This window comes from Micropterus dolomieu, linkage group LG16 (genome assembly GCF_021292245.1).
Source record: "Micropterus dolomieu isolate WLL.071019.BEF.003 ecotype Adirondacks linkage group LG16, ASM2129224v1, whole genome shotgun sequence".
NCBI lineage: Eukaryota > Metazoa > Chordata > Actinopteri > Centrarchiformes > Centrarchidae > Micropterus > Micropterus dolomieu.
In genome coordinates, this window is record NC_060165.1 from 21936745 (window position 1) to 21959685 (window position 22941).

At 39.0% G+C, this 22941-nt stretch overlaps 1 protein-coding gene across 5 annotated transcripts in view; it reads right to left on the reverse strand.

Moving 5' to 3' along the window:
- Window positions 1-3616, reverse strand: part of abcc9 (ATP-binding cassette, sub-family C (CFTR/MRP), member 9) — a 185605-nt gene extending 181989 nt beyond the window's left edge. For 3 of the 5 annotated variants that reach the window (XM_046072713.1, XM_046072710.1, XM_046072712.1), the window contains exon 1: window positions 1222-1356. The gene's annotated coding sequence lies outside the window, so the exon portion shown is untranslated. Of the gene's footprint in view, window positions 1-315; window positions 361-1221; window positions 1357-3538 lie in introns of those variants that run through there. The other 2 variants (XM_046072707.1, XM_046072709.1) reach the window with 2 other exon arrangements.
- Window positions 3617-22941: the final 19325 nt, after the last annotated feature.

A 22941-nucleotide genomic window follows, 5' to 3' on the forward strand; every position in this document is an offset into this window, starting at 1 on the left:
CAACGCTTAGCAACAATAAATATGCAATATCCGGTTACACTTTCAAGATAAAACGTAACGTTTCGATACATTGCCATGTTGAAACGCGCATAATTAAAGTCGTGAAACGTTGCAGTTTCGTTAGGTTTAGGCACAGAAAGTACTTGGTTGGGTTTAGGCAACAAAACTACTTGGTTAAGGTTAGGAAAAGATCATGGTTTGGGTTAAAATAGCTATGTATGTCAATTAAGACTTAAGTTAACTAACGTTAGTGTCAATTTACCTCACTCGCCTAAATAAAAACATTTAATGTTTTGTTTCGCACGGGACACAAACCCTGTTCTCCTGCTTCAAGGTCCGGGTTCTGGCCCTCTATCCACCCCAATCACCTCCTTACTTCGTCTTTTCTCTTAAATATCATACTTGCCTTTACCATCAAAAACTGACACAACAGGGCTTCCCTCAATACGTCGAACTATGACGTCAAAGGGATCCCTAGTGCGTCACAAACTGACGATTATGGCTCTTGACCAAGCGTCCATATGTGACGACTTGGGAGTGAGACCGGGTTGTAAGGGTAGCTGAAATATGTACTAAATGTTAAAAATAAAAAGTATGCTATTTGGAACATAGCAAATGTCTCCATCCCAACCCAAAAACAAAGATGTCCACTGAAGGCTGCATCTGGCGGCCATCTTTGTTTGGGACAAGACACGCCCCTTATATTTTGGTGCCTCATTAAGGAGAAATTATCATTTGTTTGGGACAAAATGGAAAAACAGACTCATAGCAAACACCTATATTATATTGCTTATGTGGTTTCAGATGTTTGTGTTTAAGTTTTGATACTCACATCCTAATTAAACAAGAAAACTAGGCACTGTGGGAATCCATTATAACTTCATATTCCATATGAATGTTCCTTTAACCGTGTACTATTTTGTCACACTAACAAAGCAAGGAGCCCAGTGAAATTGTTACTAGATTATGGCAAAAAGAAATTTGGTCCCCAATTTAGCACATCCTTTAAATATCAAGTAACGTTAAACAAATCTGAAATCTAGCTATTAGCTGACAGACAAGTTAATTAACCTGCAGCTTTTACCAAAAGCAAAACCTGTTAGAGTAACTTACAGCTCCATTAATCAAACCAATCAAATTATATATCCTATAATGTTAGTTCCTACTGGCATGCGAAGATAATGTTCACACAAGTTAATGAGAAACACCACAGTCTCTTACCTCGGAGAAAAGTAAAAATCCTTACTGACACCGTTTCATTCCTGAAACCTGGGATTTAAAAAAGACAAAACCGAGAAGAAAAGAAACAAAATACAGTGAGTTGGAGAGAAAGAAGTTGATTATTTTTAGCCCAGCAAAGACATCAGCTGCTCCGCATACTGCCTGTCTCTGCCAACAGTGTCAAGCTACACCGAATATGACAGAAAGCTTCCGGTGGACTCCTTCAAAATAAAAGGCTAAAACTATATATAATATTAAACTATAATATTAGGACTAATACATACTTAGAAATCAAAACTAAGGTTTGATTAACTCACTGGCGAGGGAAAAAGGAGATGTGGGCCGCTACTAAGACTCCTTTTTAGCTTAGTTGTAGGTTGATTAAATGCTGCACATGGAGCCCTCTTAAAGACAGAGTCTCAAGATTAAGTGCAAATGCACGAGTCCCTTTAAACCATTTTCCTTTTCAGTTTACATTAATTAATTATTTAAAATACCATAATTGCCTCACAGGACACCTGAGGGCCCCGAGGCCCCTTGAGGGTAGTTACCCTCTGAGCTGATATCTCCTTGTCTCTTTTTGAGGTGTATAGTGAGTGATGCACGTTTTGCACACCCTGGATGAGTTCATGCATTATTTTATATCCTTTTTGTCGTCCTCATTAGTTATAGTTTGTATTTTATTCTCATTTATATTTGAGTATATAACCATTGATTATTTCCCTAGTTGTTTTATTTTGTTTACTTTCTTCTTGTTTCACCCAAAACACCTATTAACTTATTCCACATTACATTTTCTATGCTGGATTTGGCTCTTATTTTTTTGCTTATATGTTCATCAGTTTTCCTCAAAAGATTTCTCTGGTGGTAAAAGGGAAGATTTATGCCAGTTTATTTTGAAGGTATACACTTCGTAGTTTCCGGTACAGGTGTATTATACTTTAGAGAACTTGACAAAACGTTCCCCTCCTATCAGATTTCCAAACTTGAACCAGTTTAGCGGTGAGAAGAGGGTTTATTATGGGCTTCTTCAAGAGCCCACTGACATACCAGTAACACGTACAGTTTACAAACCTGCAACTGAAGTAACACCACCTCATCTGCTTATGGCATGTAGGCTAGTTTTTTTTGTGACCTAATAACATTTGAGGGTCTGCGAATTTGATTTAAACATCTGCAGCAGTTTTTCTGGGGTTGAATGGACAGAATGCAAACATTTTTCCCATTTAAGTATTACACACATTAAGTCCAATCCTTTGGCTTTCAGATTAACACAAGACATTACTCACAGAAATCTCTTAAATAATTAAAAAGACCCAAATCCTCAAGTGAAATAATCATTTTTTTTTCTACATTACAAACATAGATTATTAACCTATCCTAAGAGAATAAACATTGTAGTAGCCTAAAGATACATTTGTATTTATAAAGATTTACAGTATGAAATCTATAATCTGATTTCTAATGGATGCATGATCAGAAGCTTTCTCTGAAATCATATAATCTAAAACCTCACTGAATCTGAGGGGGTGCGGGATTCACACGTGAAAGCGCTTTGTTTGGCATTAAAATGCGTCGGAGGTCAGCAGGACGCACTGAAGCGAACACAATCCCATGCTGTCGTCTGTATTATCGGTTATAAACTGCTGGATTCAGAACAGCGAGATGCAATTCCTGCACGCTGTTATCACAAAAACATGGATGAGATAATAATAAACCAAGCTGGTGTCTTTCACGTGTCGTGCAGCATAACCTATCCTACAATGTCCCTTCAATGAGACAACCAAAACTCAATTCAGAAATCGTGCAATTTTAAGTTTTACGCGTTTGAATAAATATCTATATGCATAAATCGCGACTTAAGGTTATTTTCTAGATTTATTCGATTCACTCTTATATTCGGTAAACATAAAACGAATGTGGGAAGAGTTATCGTTATAAAATCTTTAACTTTTTGAACCGTCCCGCTTGTGATTGTGATTCCCTCAAGAGTCCATCAAAGGAGCCCAGTTAGAATCAAGCTCATATTTTGCTAAAATATAAATGCATGGTGGATTATATCGACGCCGAATTAAAGATGTGTCTTTTAATGATTCCGATATTGTATTTACGTTCATGTTTAAGGTACAAAATTCGCTGAGAGGCAGAATGACTTTAAAGTGTAAGATTGTTCAATGAAGTCTGGTGCAAACCGCATGTCTTTCACACTAAGAGAACGCTCGTAACTGAAGACGTCGGATGACACCAGGCTGTGGATGCTGACGCCTGGATGTGAATGACAGAAGGATAACAGAGAAACGCATTTTCCAGCACTTACCCGTCCTCTGACGCAGGTGTGTGCGCTCGTTTGGGTCAAAGCGTCCCTTCCCGGATCTTAATTCCCCAGTGCGACGTCTTATGATAGCCTATTGCGGTTTGTACCGAACGCACGCGGACAGGAAATGCCAATATAGTACATTTACTGTCGTGTCCGCTCAGAGACGCTATGGTGGCTCTCCAGCACCACACACACGCGCACACCCGCACACGCTCCCAGATATGGTGGTTGGCTTTTTCCGCTGAAGTGTCTCATAACGCATGACAACGTGGGCAAATGTAGGTCAAATTAAAGCCGAATAAGCACAACGGTGCTGACTCGGCTATCTGTTTTCAAAGATGCGTTTTTTAACATTTAGGCTATTGTAAAAGGTGCGTGTTGTAATTTAATAATACCACACAGTGCGCTTTCACTGACAGTAAAAGGTAGGCTAAAGGTCTGAACGGAGCACAGCAGCAGCTACGGGCTTTTACTGGATGGGTTCATTATATAAAACATATAATCTGAAGAGGATGAAAAAAGTCTGGTGAACAAACCTTCCCAGAAAATGTTTGTGAAAATATACAGTCATTACATATCTATAAACGGTCAGGCTATGGAAATGAAGATCTCTTAATTTTAACATCATTAAATAAATCTCTAAACAAATGACATCTGTTAAGACCGTCAGTCTCTGTCTACCTGCGCTGCATTTTATTTTGAAATGTTACAGATTGCTTTGCAGCACAGAGCTGGAAGAGGGCGCTGTTAATTAAAACCCCATCAGTGTAAGCTTCTGAAGGGTTTGCATCAGTGGCAGGTGGTGAGTGGAAGAGGTGAAAAGCTAATGGAAAAGCCATGTTCAGTAGAAGATATATTTATAAAGTGAACCTTTTGACAGAGAAGCAACATAATGTTTGGAAAAGTGCAAATACAAGCTTCTATATAAAAGCTGAGCTCCATCTTGACCAACATGAATACTGTTTACAGTTTACATTAGAAGTAGTTTTAGAAGAAAATAATACAAACTTCGGAAGGGGGCCAATCTGCATGCAGGGCTTTCACTCATAACAGTATATTTATTTTACAGTATTGCTACTTTTCATTAAGTAAAGTGAGTACTCTTTAAATATCACTTGTCACTGTAATAAAGTTTAAAGAATAAAATAAAACATTTGAAGGATAATAGTAATAAAGTGCTTTCTTCTTTCTTGGTGTTGGACACATTTGCAAGTGACAGGTTCATGTTCAGGTTCAGGTTGCTTTATTTGTACCCATACGTATTGTTGTTTTGCAATAGAAGAGTCATCCTCACATTTTAGAATCAACATGGACAATCGATAATAGACAGTAGACAATAGATAAACATAAGTAGATTTGCTCAAGGTTTGAATCTTCACCCAATAAATAAATAAATACATTTTGCTTCTGTGTCATCTGCAATTTGTTCTTAGTGATGCCTGGTATTTGTAATAACTATTTGTAAACCACTTTGTTCTGTACTTCGGGACTATAAACCTTTGTCCAGAAGGAAGAAGCTGAGTCAAATAACATGATGACATTACCATCATTTTTATGTCTAGTTAATCATTTTAAAAAAGGAACTTTAATTGGTGTAATCCAAGCAGAAGGATGCAGGAGATGTAAAACCTAAAAAACACATTATCATATCTTATACTGTATGTTTTCAAAATATGAATCATAGACCCCGATTATAAAATGTTTGTTTCATTTAGCTGAAATTACAAGTTTCACAAGATAAAAGTGAAAACACACAAATGTGTTTCTCACAGTCTTAGTGATTATCTTGCAAACCCCCCAGAATTACTGCAACTCGTGACCCCATGAAGGGGCCCCAAACCCAGGTCTAGCTCCTATGGGTCTACAGACTTCAACACTACTAGAACATGTTAAATAAAGGTTATGGATCTGGGATGTGGAGCCTGAGATCTCATCTGCTGCACTCTCCGCTGAGAGGCCAAAGCCTGGTGGTAGCAGCTGAACTGCAGAGGAGGGAGTAGAGGCAGTCGTGTGTGTGTGTGTGTGTGTGTGTGTGTGTGTGTGTGTGTGTGTGTGTGTGTGTGTGTGTGGGAGGGTTTGTGATAAAAATCAAGAGACATGAGCCTTCACCATGATTTGTGTGTATGTGTAAGAGATTCCCATTCACTGGTGTTTCCCAAGGCACTGTCACACACACACACACACACACACACACACACACGCACACGCACACGCACACGCACACGCACAAGTGCCATACCCCCATAGGCCTTAATCTCCCACTGGCTCCGACAAAAACTCCCACTCACCCCCCTTCCTCTTTTTTTGCATGTACACAAACAGACACACACTCACATAAAGCGGGGAAAAAACTTAAACCAGACAGCTGTTCAACTTTCACCGTTGACCCTCATGTCGCCAGAGGAGGAAGTGGCACTTGTGACTCGTCGTCACCGGAAGACCCGCAGTGACACCCAGGGAGAAGGATGGTGGAGGGAAGATGGAGATAAAATTATTTCTGTGAATTATTAAAATAAAGCCTCCTGCTTTAAAAGTTGAGCATGATTGATGAAACATCTGTGAAACTCTTTGAATTCACTGTTTTGTCCCACAGCAGGTGACACATGAGCTCATCTGATGTTATTTGTGTTTCAAACTTTGTGCCCTTAAATTTGTTTGTTTTTTCACTGTGTTTATGCGCCCAGTATCCATGTGATGTTTCTTTGTTTGTGTGTGTGTGTGCGGTTATTCTCTGCAGCGTGAGAAAGCTCTCTCCTGGGGGAAGTATTTGACCGACACGTCGCCAGAGAACAGGAAGTGGGGACCATTCCCCTCTCAAGTACACACACACAACTTTTCAAAAGGCATCACATTTGACTTGACAATTTTAAGGAATGAAATGAACATAAAATAATGTGAATAACGCTATTAGTTAACAGAATATAAAAGACAATGAAACAGGAACTTGAAATATACAAGATGTCCAATATTCAATAGATAATTAAAGAACTGATAACTGATTAAAATAAAGAGATTCTGAGGGGGATGTGAATGTATGAACCAAATTTCACAGTAATCCGGTAGATGTTGTGATCTTTCCCTGGATAAAAGAAAAATATGACCTGATGGTGAAGTCAGGGGATCACCGAAGTCATTAGGCTTCATCGGCTGGGGATGATGGATGTCTGTATCAAATTTTGTGACAATCCACCGAATAGTTGTTGAGATATTTGACTTTGAACCAAAGTGGCGGACCAACCAACTTGACCAACATTGCCTTGCCACTAGCAAGGTTAAAAATGTCAAAAATGCCCACACTGTCCCACATTATACTCAAAATCCTAAATGTATTCATTCTGCTAATTTGTTCTTATTTTGCCAAAAGTCCTTTCTTTGCAAAAACATCTTCGCTTTCCAGAAATGTGGTCACTTTCCAAAAATGTCCTCCCCTTGCCAAAATATCTTCCTCACTTTCCAAATTAATAATCATAAAGACCAACAATAACAAATTATGAAGGTGACGACATGTAAAAAAACAAAATTCCATTTCTAACACATCTCTACTTTCCAAAACTATCACCAAATGTTCTTGATTTCCAAAAATATTTACACCCTGCAACAGTGTCCAACAAGCTCTCCTCTTTCCAAAAATGTTTTTATTTTACAAAACAGGTTCTCACCCTGTTTGTGGTGGATGAAGTATTCAGATCCTTTACTTAAGTAAAACTACCACTATTACCACTGTTACAAGTAAAATTATTGCATTGAAAATGTTACTTAAGTAAAAGTATGTAAGTATAATCAGGATTAAAAATAAAAGTATGCAGAATGAAAACTGTCCCCTGTGACTGTTACACTATCACATGTTATATCATTAAATTATTATTGCTCGTGCATTAATATAAAGCAGGATGTCACTGCTGTAGTTAGCTGAGATTAAATCATTTTGTATCAGACTGCAATTAATGATTTTTTCATTATGGATTAATCCGGTGATTGTTTTCTCTGTTAATCAACTGTAAAAATTCTGAAAATGGTGAGAAATGTTGTCACGATTGCCCAGAGCGCAAAGTGACACCTTCACAATGCTTGTTTTGTCAGTCTAAACCTCAAAAATGATTAAAAATACATCAAAATAATCAAAGCGGAAAGCAGCGAATCTTCACATTTGTGAAGCTGGAAAAATTAAACGTTTTCACATGAAAAATGACTTCAAACATCAAAATAGATGCCAATTAAATTTCTGTCAATCAACAAAAGCTGTACTTGAAGAAACTGTTGGATAGTTTAATTAATTTATTACAAAACTTCATACTTTGTAACTAAAACTGTCAGACAAATGTAATGACGTAAAAAGTACAATATCTCCTTCTGAAATGTGGTGGAGTATAAGTAGAAAGTGCCATGAAAAAAAAATACTCAAGTACAAATACCTCTAATTTGTACTTAAGTACAGTACTTGAGTAAATATACTTAGTTACTGTCCACCACTGAACCCTAAGACTCACGGGTCCTCACAAAGATTAGATTAGTTATTAGTCTTTACTGCCCCCTTTTGGTGACTTGCTGACACTGATTTTAAACTGTTGCTGATCTTCTGAAGCTGTAAATCAAATTTTGAATGTTTATAAACTCAAAAGATACTGAGTAAAATTCAGCCATCATCCTTCCTTTTCATCATATCCTCCACTAACAAGAGATGACAGCGCGTCATTTTCTTTGACACTTGAAGGGTTTTTCAGAAAGACAGCAGAGACAGGAGGCGGCAGGAAACCTTTATTACACATTCAAAAACCTTTTTATTGGATTGTTCTGCTCGGTGAAGCCTGTTATTCCACAGCAGCCAACCGTGAATGAAAGGACTCCTGATGAGAACGACGTGAGTCCTGCGGATTAAAGGAAATTAGTTCTATTTTTAATCATTATCACAAACAGATGTGACAAAGGCAGGCTTGATGAGGGAGGCAGGGGGAAAAGAAAACAAAGCGTTTGACAGCAACACTGCTGCTGGGGGTCAAAACCCACAAAGATCCTGTCGATTCAAACTGTCACGATTCTCAGGAATGTAGTGAAGGTGAACGCACAAATCACCCACCTGCTCATTTGTGGAGCAGAGGTTGCCACCTTTTTACGACGCAAGTTGACAGAATAAAGTGCATCATGGTGAGATGGAGAAAATAAATGTGTTTCTCATGATGAAAGCTCATATTTTGCCTCCTCTCATGTCCCATCACTGCATAACAGCAGTACATGGAGAGTCACACAACTGCTTCACTGAAAGCTAACTTGGGTTGTCAGAACTTATTGACATCAAAAACACAGTTATTTACCCTGTCAGACTCTCATTGTACCAATCTCCCATCAATTTTTGCATTAATCTGAGATCTTTCTTTCCCTGCATGCATCCGTTTTCTTTTCTAATGCTACATAAAAGGATGTGGACACACAAACATTACCTACATGTGATTGTTAAACATCTGATTGCTAAATGGACATTGAAGTGGAACCAGGAGCTCAAACCATGAGCCAGCCTACAGGCACCAGTTGGCATATGTGACCACCAAATAGGGTAAAGCAGTGGGGTAAATCATTAACAACGTGGGTGAAATAAAAGATCAACTTGCTGTATCAGAACCATTTTTTTTCATTTAGCTGACGCTTTTATCCAAAGCGACTTACAATTGCTATACATGTCACAGGTCGCACGCCTCTGGAGCAACAAGGGGTTAAGTGTCTTGCTCAGGGACACATTGGTGGATGGGTTACAGTGGGAGTTGAACCTGGGTCTCTCACACCAAAGGCATGGATCTTATCGATTGCACCATCACCACCCACATTCAAGCAACTATAGGTCTGCTTAACATCCATGCCCTCCCTGCAGTGGCACTATGCCCCCCAAGGGGGCCCCGCCCCTCAGTTGGAGGACTGGGGTAAAGGAAATTTACTGTATCTGTGGATTTAAACCTGTGTCCATTCCTACACCAAAAATTTATTTCAACGAGATACACAGTAAAAGCAGAAAGAAACTTGAATAAAATGAATAAAACCAGGAAAGGCTCTCCTATAAAACTATGTTTTATGAAGGGACTTAAAAGAGTTCACTAACTCAGCCGCGCTGACGGGGTCCTGACTGTAAATGGTCTGTTCCCCATTTTGGATGAGACTCTGGAACAGACAAAAGACCTCTGCCCGAGGATCTCTAGGTACGTGCTGGTACATAAAAAAGAATAGGTCTGCATGCTTTTGGCCACATAGTGTACCAATATAGGTTTACTTTAAAAGTGTGGTCAGCAGGGTTAGCAGTTCTGTAACTTGTGTAATAATCCAGGGTGTATATTCTATTAAAATATATCCATATACTTGTGCATACTTTGTTACCCTTTGGTGTAACAGAAAAACACTGTAACAACTAGAGGGCATCCTTGCCTTAATTTAGAAAAGTGGAAACACAGCAGAGCACAATGTTAAGTTTCTTTGCAGTTGTGTTCTTAAATCTGAGGATTTTCTTTTGATGGTCTCTACCACACACCAGTGCTCATAATACCTACAGGTTTGCTCTACTCATATGAAATTTGAAATGCACACATTTGTGCAACACATAAGACTCCCCAGGACAGAGCTATCACATGCTGCAGGAAGTTAAAAGGCAAACTAAATAACCTCACAATTAGATCCAAATAATATTCCATGTAAAATGCAATTCTATCAGCACATATACGACATTTAATTACTAAGCAACACAGTGACGTTCCACAATTTCAAGTGTGCAACATCACTAAGACTTCCTAGAAGTGGCTGTGGCTCAGGAGGTGGAGTGGGCCGTCCACTAATAACAGGGTTGGAGACGTGCCTGTCCACATGTCGAAAAGGGCGAGACACTGAATCCAGATTTTACTTTGATCTTGTGAGTTTGAGGAAATTAGTACAAGTCTGTCTTTCATTCAGGTGGTGCATGACTCCATCTTCCTCATTCGCACTGCAGCCTGTGATGATAGGAAGATATTTGTAAATGTAATTCTTAAATGATCTCCAGTACAGGGTCTACTATTTGTATATATTGAATGGACAAGAAAATAATGCATTCTAACACTGACTATGTGATTTTCAGAGTCCGTAATAACCGCTGTTCAGCCCTATTCATAGTAGAGTAGAATATTGTGAAGCCTTAAAGTCCCAGATGGGCAATTTGTCTTATAGTAACAGTAAATAATAAATAAAAATAGAATTCATACCACAGAATATACACATATATATATAGACATACATACAGAAACACAATACACAGTTTGCCACCACGTCACTGTTGCAGTTGTCCCTTGTCTTCAGTGCCATGAGAAAAAGCATAAAAAGAAAGGCAAAAAAGGGAGCAGTGTAACCCATCTACAGATAGTCACAGGCCCAATCACATTTTGTTTAAAAAGCCAATAGCTGACGGAATAAAATACCTCATGTGACTGTTATTGACACCCTTTGGGTGGTAAAACCTCCGCCTTGAGGGGAGCAAATTGAACTCACTGTGTAAAGGCTGCTGGGAGTCCAATAAGATGGCCCGAGCTTTCAATGTGGCCCCAGTAACTTTACAGCACACATGCACAAGTTTTTTTTATTCACGCTGAGATTACCAAACCAACAGATCATAAAGATAAGACTCAATACACAAAGTAACACTTTAAGTAGAGACATTGAAACATTGAAACTAGCCTGTTAGTTTTGACTGTTGAAATTAAATCCAACTTCCATGTGACTTAAAGCAATATACTGGGATACAAGGGAGGAAGGGTTTTCTGAGCGTTTTGTAGATTACATTACAAGGACAGGTGCCTCTTTTCCAAAAAAAGTTCAATTTCAGACGGATTTATTACTGGCTTGATGCCCTATTCCACTGGTCCACAACCGTTTGGCTAAAAACAAATCTTTGTCTACTTGTGACCCCTCGTTGCTATGTGGATAGGCCTAATTATGATATATTTTTTATCTTTGAATTGATTATTTTTTTTTATAATATGATCAGGAAGAACAAGACACAAGAAAAAAAGAAAGATTAGAGAAAAAATATATTTAATTTGGTGAAGCCAAAACATTTTCTCTGCTTTTCTATCCTGTTAATCACTTTGCTTAATTACTGTATGATTAGGACACTTAGTAGCACCACATTGGCCTGACTAACTTACTTACCTACTTACATGTACACTAAAAATGCTCCATGGCACATAGTGCAGTATGTGGGCACACAAAGAGAGAATAATTCTAAATATTATCCTAATTTTAGTTCATAATTCATACTATACATGTTTATAAAACCCTTGTATCAGGTTCTATAGTGTCATCAGAACATATAATGGATCACTTCAACACAAACGATTGATTATCAGGGTCTTATGTTAATGTTCCTGTGTTTCCTGTTTGTATACTGTTATGTTGAGCTGCTTCCGGCCCAGAGGTCAGAGAGGCGGTTTTGGAGTTCATTGCAATATTGCTTTTTTTTAAAAACAAACACTGTTTTGTTTTTCTGTTTAAAATCCGCTTGAAGTGTCTCTTGGAACAGCTTCCTTTTGATTTATGGCTTTAATGTGTTTATCCTGCACAGCTCAAAGGACAGGTCACAGATGAAAGCAGCATCCACATATACTGTAATATCATACGTGTAGTGACTTATTTCTGTCTAACACTGCTGAGTGTGCTTCTCGTTTTTCAGCACAACTTGCTGCAGCCTTGGGACAAAAAAGGCAGATAGGACGTTCGGTGTTCACACTGGCACACAGTGTTCAGGTCAGCCTTCATCAAGGACGGAGGGGCGTTGGGAGCAGCGATTAGAGAGGTCTGTACTTGTGACCAAGCTTTATTTACCGTCACCACCATAGAATTGCAAATAAAAATGGAGAATCAAATTGAAATTGGAAACAACACTCTCTAAAGAAACAGCTGGAGACAGAAACATTTAAACCCCAACACAAAGTACAGGAGAAAACCCACAAGCTTTATTTCTTTTTTTTTTTTTTAGAAAAATAACCACCCTCCGACTCCATATCACCTCCCCCTGATCACTAATTTCTGCCAGGTGCTCCACTTCAACAGGAAAGACAGGTAGAGGAGAGAGGCAGCACCAGAGAGATAAAGAGAAACAAATAAACACACCCTGCACATGCTGGGCCCCCTATCAGTCAACAGTAACCTCAGCCTGACGTGGTCCTGCTGCACAACTAGAGTACAATAAAATACAACATTATTATTCACCACAGACCTTAGTAGCACAATAAAGACAAGAACATGTGACACAACATACAAGCATAACTGAAATAACTGAGTTCATCAGGCCCCTGTCAACCTGATACATGTGCTCTGGCTCTGTCCATGCTTGTTTAACTTTTTGGTCAATGATTTTTAAGACTTTGTCCGAAAGCTTGACCCTAAAATTTCAGTGCTCTCTTTGGGACATCAGCCTTGTTACCTTCTTTCTCTTTATCCCAAAAGAATGTAATCACCTTCAACATTTTACTGGCTGGACGACTGAGAAGTAGAAATCTCCTGCACCCCCATCTCTCCCGTCACGGAGGTCCAATGCATTTAATACTAAGTTATAGATATCAGATATCCAAACCTAATAAATTAATTGTGGAGGATTAATGTGTAACAATGTGGGATTTTTTTTTTTGCCTTTAATTGATTGGAGCAGCTGAGGAGAGAGACAGGAAATGTTGAAGAGAGAGAGAGGGGATGACATGCTGCAAAGGTCTGCAGGCTGGAATCATACCCTGACCACTGGCAGTGGCCTTGTACATGGTGTGCGTGCTCTAGCAGGCGAGCAAACAGGTGCCCCTGTTTTCTTTTGTTTTAATGAATGAAGGTACAGAATTTATGTGCCGTTTAACATCCTCATTATAATTTTCATTGATTTCTAATTTGCTTTTTTCCCTGCTGTGTGTTCGGTGTCCACTTCCTTGATTGAACATTATAAAACGCAATTGTATTTGTCCTTGATACAAATCTTGTATAGCCCTGCAATAAATAAAGTTTAAAAAAAAAAAAAAAGAATAAAGAAAGACAAAAACAACGACTATAATTTCATGTTTAAAATTCCACTTGCGTTGGACTTTTAGTAAATATTCCTTCTTGCCAGAGGCATCTTAAAACCCCTCAATAGGGCAGAAGTAGAGACTGAAAAACATACAGGGGGTAGGTGGAATATTTACAGTTCTGATGGTGTACAAATCCTTCCAACAAGTCCTCCACAGTAAACAATGAATACATAATTTGTCTATTCCCTCTAGAACGACATGGAAGTGTTGATGCACCTATCAGAAGCACAACAGGAACAAACATGACTTGGGTGGGTTTAGGGTAAGATTATGGATTGGGTTAAAATGACGTCTTTGCTACGGTTAGGGGATCTGCGTCATCATGGATCACAATAATAAACATGTGGTTAAGGTTTCGAGAACGATGTCCACTCTAGACTCTTACTCTCTGAATGATGGGTGGTGGAAAGCTACTAACTCGAGGTCCATTCTCTATATTTCTTCCAGACCTTTCAGTCACATCTTGTGGCAAATGGTAAATGGCTAGACTTACGGAGCAAGGTTTTTAACCCATTCACACACACACACACACACACACCGATGGCAGCGAGCATGTGTACAGGAGGAGGAGGAGGAGGAGGACAACTGAGCAAACTACATCCACTGAGAAGGGATTTTTTTTGTCAAACCATTAACTATTTTATCACAAATTAACATTCAACCTGGCTTTTTAGCTGCTAAATCCTCCATTACGTTCACATGCTTTTTAGCTGAAAAACGTTGCCTGCTGTAGCCAAAAATGACTGGTTTCATAACCTGAAAAGTTGGTTCCCAGTTGGAACCAAAAATAGCAGGTTTACACATTGTCACTTGATTAATTATTATGAAAATATTGATGATAGCTGCTTTAATGTCACTCAATCACTTGGTGTATAACTGGGTGCTGAATTCTCAAATTAAATGATACTCAATTGATGTGTTTATTTGACTGCTGAACATAAGTAAATTAGTGAAATTCAAAATTATAGCATAAGTATACTTTTCAGAAGAACCAAATTCTCATATTAAATGTTGAAGTAATGCTTGCAAATATTGAACAATTTGGATACTGTAGGCAGATTCTCAGCATTGCTTCACAGTCATACTTCTCTACACATTGCCTGAGAACCAGAGTCCAACTAAATCCCTCTCCTTTTTTTTTTAAACCACTGACCCAGAAAACACAAGACGTGGACGAGCAAATTTCTGTATCATGTCCATTAATCCAAACCCTCTTCTGTGCGTTTGTTAGACGTGCAACTCTGCTTCAAGGCCATTCTCAATAACCGCTCTCTGGCTGGCTGTGATTGCTTTCAATGAACCTGTGCCTTGTTTACTGTCAGTTTCAGTTTTATTTATTCACTCTATTCCTTTTATTTTGTGTTCGTTAATCAACTAAACTATTGATTGGTTGTGGCTGTAAAAGAGGTGATATTCTCAGCCAACCAACCCTGTATAAGTAAAGGTTAAATGAGATGTGCAGTTTGGATACAGTGTCTTTAGGATTTCAAATATAGTCTAAACATGGACATATGGTCATGACACGTCTATGGATGAACAAAAAAGTAAAATAAGTACCAAGCCAAGGCCATTTTTTTGGAGACCAAAAACAGTTTCAATAACGTTTTTTCAGAATGTCTTTCAGAGGTCGATGAAAATCTAAAACAACTTTCTTTCCACAAACAAGACAGTGAATTATGAATCACTAAATCGCAGCTAGTTGAGGTGAAATGAACACACCTTGAGAAGCAGAGCAGTGAGTCAAATCAATGTCACAGCAGTTTGCGAATTAATTGCCAGTTCATGTGAAGAGTTAACAAACCATCAGTGTAGCAAGGGATATTGAGTAGCTGATTATCAGAGGTCTCCTGATTCTGAAACTATTCATCAACATTTTAAGATCAAACAAATGGCTGAGCTATTTGTTTCATCATTAACTTAATTTTGAAGAGGTAGGGCATGTTTCTTAATGAAGAACTAGACCTGAAATGTCCTCATTCCCTTTCATTACCAAATAAACCATCGTAAGTCATCTGCTTCATAACCCTCTTTCAAAGCAAGGGTTGATTCTTCGAGATAATGTGGGAAAATGTGGCGGTAAGAGGATTAAATCTATCAACAACAGCTACAATCCCCTTTTACACTGAATGTCATTTTCTTTCACAAAAAAATGTGCACATTTTAAAATACTTTCAGCCCCAAATATCAGTAGTCAGCAGCTTAACACCACCCACATCAACGTCAGCCTTCAAGCACTGATATATGTCCAACGCTGTGTCGGCTCCCGAAATGTTGTATTAAATCAATTGCCCATAATTTTAATGCTCCCATCAAATTTTGATCTTCGCCAGATCAAAAGACACAGAATGGCCTTTATCAGCATCAATTATTCAGCGCGTCCCATGACAGGTGGCGCTGAGGGACGATGAAAACGTACATACCTGCCATTCAGCTTGTTAGATATGAACAAATCGCCTTCTGTATACTGGTGGCGTAGGACCTTGGGCCAGACTTGTGGGGATGTACCGCTTCCTCTGGCAGAATACTAAACAAGGATATTGGGTGTGTGAACACTGATGCTCAGAGAGGTGGATTAGCATGTAAACAACACAGGCAACATCCACTAAAAACAATCCCTGCAGAGCAATTCACAGTCATGAAGGGACGCATGTCAGCGGCAACATGCACACGCAAACATGCACAGTACATACGTGCCCTAAACAGAGGCTATCGACCCCACACACACGCACTCACACACCACACACACCAGTCTTTCTGGCAGTAATCAGAGTGCAGTGTGTTTTTCTCAGCGGTGTAATTCATCAAAGTGACGGCTGCCAATGAGTCTCAGTCAGCCAGAGAGCCACAGCTAATCAATCATCAATCTACCTGCTCTTTGTTTCACAGCCCTCTGCTGTCACCGCTGCCATATTTTCAAGACACACACACTCCAACACTCTTTGCATGGACACGTTTTGCGGTTCCTCTTCCCTGTCTAGGTCATCGCGTAGAGCAAGGCACTAACATGGCCTGGGTTAGGGGTTCATTTTACCTGATTAGGTCGTCTTCAGTGAGTAAGTCATCAAGGAGGAGCACAACACCAACATTAGACGGATGGGGTTTTTGAAGTCACTCAAGTCTGATGTAATGTACTCACATGTAGTAGGCCTGTCTTTAAAGGAGTAGTTTAACATGTTGGGAAATTTGGTTATGTGTGAGAGAGATGAAAAAAATCGATACGCCTGTCTGTGCATTGAGGCTGCTATAATCAATATTTTTATATTAACAATAGATCAAATGACTATATGTATGTAAAAGGTGTTCCTTGTAGTGATGAATTCACAGAGATATCCCGTGCCTTTGCAGTTTCCTTCAGCTCTACGGAGTGTTTTAGCGTCTTTAAGCTCACTGTTTTTGATTTATGCCTAAAACGTTACTGTTTTTGGTTCAGTGTCAATGCTCTCGTTGTTTCCAGGCAGCTGTTTTCAAGGAAAAAGCTTGAAGAAAAAAAAATACTGCACGTTAAAATAAGCAACTAGATGGTCAACATAGTGGAGCATATATTGTTGTTTTTTTTGGCCACTTGTGTGCTGCACAAGTGCTGCATATTATAACCTTGTAACATTGATATGGAGAATACGTTAAATATTTGCTATTTTGTTTCTGGCCACCTGGGGCATGTAAGTCTAATGTTTACTCTCCTTTCAGCTCTGGTACGTACATATCTGTCTCTATAGCTGCTAAATGCTCCCCCTACCAAACTTAAAAAAACAAAAGCTGAAAGACACTTAAAATCTTTGAAGAGCTGAGATTGCCATGTACTTAAGCTGTCGGTGCTCTGTTCACTCTTTACCTGCCAAGTCTGCTGCCACAAGACTCACCTGAAAGCTCTTTTGCTAGCTGCTAGTGCTGCACCATTGCTACTGTTTGTAAATGCTCCGTATTTGTATACCGCCTTTCTAGTCTTTTCGACCACTCAAAGTGCTTTTACACTACATCACCCACATTTATACACTGAGCTTAAGTGCTCAAACAGAAACTCGGCAATTTGGCAGTATCTTATTGTCACTCCCACTCCCTGCTGTACTGAGCTTGATGTTTCCTTGTGGGCAGCGACAAGGTCAGAGCCTGGACGCAAAAAACATCAACTCTGTACATATTGTACGTTCACATACAATCTATTCAACGTGGCCACAAGTGCATTCCCATCAATACCAAACTGTACGGCACTTCTCCTTCTCAACAGTTGGCAGCGCTCTAAGAATAAACTGTGCGGTGGAAGGCATTTAAAGTGTGGGGCAATTAATCTTCCCCAGCACCCTGGCCATGTTGTTAACAAGTCCCGTATTGATGTAAGTGAGATATTCTATTTGTTCCTTAATGGACTTGAGGAATCACTCAATTTGTTTGTTCCATAATTGCAGAGAAGATGAACCCAGTTCTGTATGATTCCCTCCAATCAATACTCACTTTCCAATCCTGTATCCTATCCACAGACAGGAACATAAATTGATGCATCAGCAAATTTAGTTTGTTGAGGCTTTAACTAACCTTTGTCTCTCAGTCTCAATTCTTTAAACATATATATATATATATATATATACACACTGTAAATATATACATATTAAATCTGCTTATATAAATGTTAAGATATATAAGTAATTAAAGTAAATGCTTTAATGTCAATTAGTAGTTATAAAGACTTATTTTCCATATTTGAAGAGTAGCAGTAGCTGGCATGCTGGATCATTGCCTCCCTTCTTTTTATGAAGCACACAACACTTTTATTCTGTCTGTTCAAAGGCTTCATTGCAGAGACATGAGAGAAAAGACACAGACAAAAATGAAGTGTGTGGAGTGGGTGTACTGCAGAAAAACGCACCATTGCACCAGGGAAGGAGTGAATGGGTTTTTTAAACAACATCCTAAATGCACTGGGGTTCATTGTATTGTCTCACTCTCACATGCCTTTCAGTTTACATCCCACTGCCTGATGCTATACTTGGCACTACTCCTTTTTCATTTTGTCTCTCTGTGTGACACAGAGCAAGGTTAGATTTATGGACTCTGTATTGATATGATGATGTATGGGGGCAATGTTTGGCCTTAAAAATCAGGCAGACGGTGTCAGGGTGGAGGTTTTTCTTGTTGTTCACACCACGTCTGCAGTCAAACCAGACCGTCTCTGCCCCAACAAGATGAGTCTGAATTTCAGTGGAGAGCGTTACATCATGTCCAGACATAGTTGAGCACTTGTACATGCTATACTATCACCTTCAAGCCCTTTTGTGATACTGCTTTAATGATATACAGTATCTTTATGTTTCCTTTGGGAGACAACTGCACAAGTATGAAATAGTGACTTAATCGAGGGGTCAGTACAGCAGCGTGGGAATTACAGTGAGCTGTGGCTGGCAGGTAGCATTTATGACCCTCAATCAAATCATTATTTTCGACTCATGCAGTCGTCTCGCAACAGAAACAGAAAAACATGTCAATAACAACACCCACAGTGTGTTTTCGACAGATATCACAGAGAGTTGGAGGCCACAGAATGCAGCTTTATCTTGCTTTGAGAGTATCCAGCCATATTTGGCACTGTTGTCTGCAAGAGGAGGACAAAGAAGAGATTCAACCATTTCCGTGTTGTTTTGGTATTTATGAATGGTGAGCTTTTAGAAAATAATCTATAAAGCATCAATGAAAGTCTTGAAAGTATTTTCGGGACATTTTGCTTCTATTTAGAGAAGTGACAGGAAATGAAGCGAAACAGAGGAGCACTGATGTGTGTGTAACAAAAGGTCACTAGCTAGACTTCAATCAGGGCTTGGTCAGCATTTTAATGACTAGGCTACCTTGATGCCCCTAAAGCAAAATTGTTTTTTGAATTTTTAACCATGCGAGTGGCATGTAGGTCTGCCAATCAGTTAGATCACCACTGTGGTCCAGACTGACAAATTTCATCAACTGTAAAATGGATTGCATTGAACATTTGTGGTCCCAAGAAGATGAATCGTAATAACTTTGGTGAGCCACCGGGGCGCCATCATGAGGTTGACATTTGTGGTTTCAACAAGTGAAATGTCTCAACTATTGAATAGATTGCCATTAAATCTGGTACAGACATTCATGTCATTTATGTTGGATTTTAATAACGTTTGCTGAGCCCCTGACTTTCATGTTGACCATTATCAGCTGCAGCCACACAATGTCGCTAGCATGGCTTTAAACTCTTATTCTTATTCATCTTGGAATTATGCTATGTGTAAGATATTATTTTGTGTGCATTTTAAATGAGCTGCAGTCTATGAATGTTTCCCTTACTGATACCAGAAGCATACAGAGAACTGCAGTACTCAAGTCTTCTGGGAGATAAAGGCATGGATGACCTTATTTAAGTCAGCAAAGGACAGGAACAATCTGATCTTGGTTAGCTGTCTCAGCTGGACAAAACAGGACTGCACCACTATGTTCACCTGAGCGTCAAAATACATCTCTGAGTCAAAAATGACACCAAGGTTGCGGGCTTCTTTTTAAATGTTGTCCGAAAAGGAGTCCAGACTAGTGGAGAGATTATTAAAGTAGCTAATACAATGACTTCTGATTTGGTGTTGTTTAACTGCGGAAAGACATCCAGGCTTTCTTCTCAGCAAGGCAAGAGAGAACACAAGAAACATCGGCAGAACCAGCCTTTAATGGGACATACAACTGGGAGTCATCTGCATAGAATTGGAAATTAATATTATAACTTTGAAAGATTTTCCCCAGGGGTAGCATGTATATAATGAATAACATTGGCCCTAAGATCGACCCCTGGGGGACCCCACAAAAGAGAATGAGAGGCTTCTCAAAGGATCACAGAGAATGACCTATTTGACAGATAAGAGACAAACCAATCCAGGGCCACATCACTGATGCCAACATAGTTTTTCAAACGGCTAATTAAAACAAAGTGGTCCACAGTGTCAAAAGCTGAGCTGAGTTCAAGAAGAATTAAAACAGAGCACAGGCCTGAGTCGGCTGGAAGCAGCAAATGATTGGTGATCTTTTTCAGAGCATTCTCAGTACTGTGTAGGAAGTGGAAACCTGATTGAAATAAAAAAACAAAATGGGATTACTGACTTACTTAACTTGACATGGCATTGCTATTTTCTCTGCTGTTCTCTTTGACACAGTATTCATTCACTGAGTGGTTACAGATCAAATGAGAACTAAATGTTGCTGCAGAAGGTCTCACATGTGTTACTGAAGAATGTGGTTATTGCATTCACTTGTCTGTGTGACTGATTATTTGACCCTGAGGAAGGTCTCTGTGTGTGTGTGGTCTTGCTTTTAATCATGTAGCCACCACAATAACGACTTTTTGCATATCTTTTAAAACAGTTGCACTGTGCCTTATATTTTTAGGGTGTACGTATTCCCCTCTTGTGAACATAATCTTCTTGTTATGACTTTAGGGGCCACCATAAACCTGTATTGAAATCTTAAATGTATAGTGCTGATCGTGCAATAGTATTTCTAGTGTTTTCTAGAAATTACCCCATTTAAATGCAGCTTTGGTCTGGTTTGGCTGTCTGTAATGTAAACAGTTCATTTAGATTAGGAGAATTAGGCTGAGCAGCACAGCTAATGTTTATTGCATATTTGAAATGGAGAGTAATCAGAGTTTTAGATTGGCATCTTTGACAGTGCAGAATATTGTGTGTATAAGTGTGTGTGTGCCTATACAGTCTCGTTCTTCACTGTCCTTCAGCAGTTCAACAATCTCATTTACATACTCATAAATCATTCACATCTGACATCTCTCTCACTCAAATCCACACACACAGACACACACACACACAACTGTGGGCATTGTACTAATGAGATGTTTAAATACCTCTTTCAGCTAAAAAAAAATCCACATTCCCATTTATAGATGGACGGATGGATTGTTTCACAGTACAATCTGTATATACCATATCATTCTTCATACTGAATGAAATATTCAGACCCAGCAGTGCAGCATTGAATAGAATACTATAAAATCTAATACTATAAATATCCATCTACATGATGTATGGTATGTGGTGTTGTTGGAAACTTTGGGGTCTCTACTGGAATTATGTTGTTATATTATATATTTCAAACATAGTTTAAATAAATATGCTATGTATTTTGGACAATGGGAGTTTGTTCCATCCTCAATTATGTGGTGCTTTTTGAGTCTAATGTAAATAAATATGCTGTATATGTTTATATGTTTAAAATGTTGGCAAGCTTCGACTTTTTTCCTATGCAGTTAGTTTGGGATGTGGTCATAATTTATCTAAAAGAAAGTTGAAATTTTCAATTCAAATAATTATTTCTTCTCACTGGATATCTTCAGCTCAAGAGTGTTGCTTGTTCAGATGTTTCTGCAGATGTGATTTAGGAACACGTGTTCTGCGATGCTTTCTGTTTCTATTGTTTTGTTCAGCCACCATACAAACATGATGGCAGTGAGACATAGAGAATCGGGCAGTTAGCAGAAGTGTATTATCCATGGATGACATATCGACATACTGCGGAAAGGTCACCAGACACATGGGGTCAAAGGTGATGGGTCAACATCAGTGAGTGAGGGCAGATTGGCTTCTGTGAGGGAGAGAGACCAAAATACATATGAAGAAACAACACAACAAGAAAATATAAAATACACAAAATATATTAAGAAATGTGATGTTGGAGGCAAATTTTCAGATAGGTAATCAGACAGACAACATAAAGCAAAACTAGACTCAGACAACTTCAAACTAAAACTGGAAACAGGACAAGATGCTGAGACAAAGACCAAACTGACAGAACGAGCAGACCGAAATCAAGAACAAACAAGAACCATAAGAAACCAAGTTCAGACAAGCACACAGACAAAACAGACAGACATGCAGATCAACCCAAAACAAGCATTCAACAACGGCCACAGACCATTTCTACATTAGACAGGAACAGGAGTGTGCTGATACAAAACCAAAACTATGGAGATAGGAAAACTGAAGACTGAAACAAGAATCAAAACACAGAAGACAGAGCAGACAAGGCAAAAATAATTACAAACACTAGCTGTGTTTCCATCAACCATTTTTCTAAGATCCATGGCCCTCAGGTTCACGCGACCGGTTTTGTTTTGTGGTTTGGAACCCATACGTCTTGTAAATTACAGCCATGTGTAACGTCAACTACTGACGTAACTACACTTGCTGTAGCCTTGGGCGAGTTCAATCTCAAAACGTTTTGCTCCGGTTTGCAACATTTTCGGATCGAACAACATGTTTCCTTGCAACGTTGCGTAACGTTCTGCAACGGGCTTCGAGGTATGTTTTCTCCCGTTTGGTGGGCGTGTCACAGGTG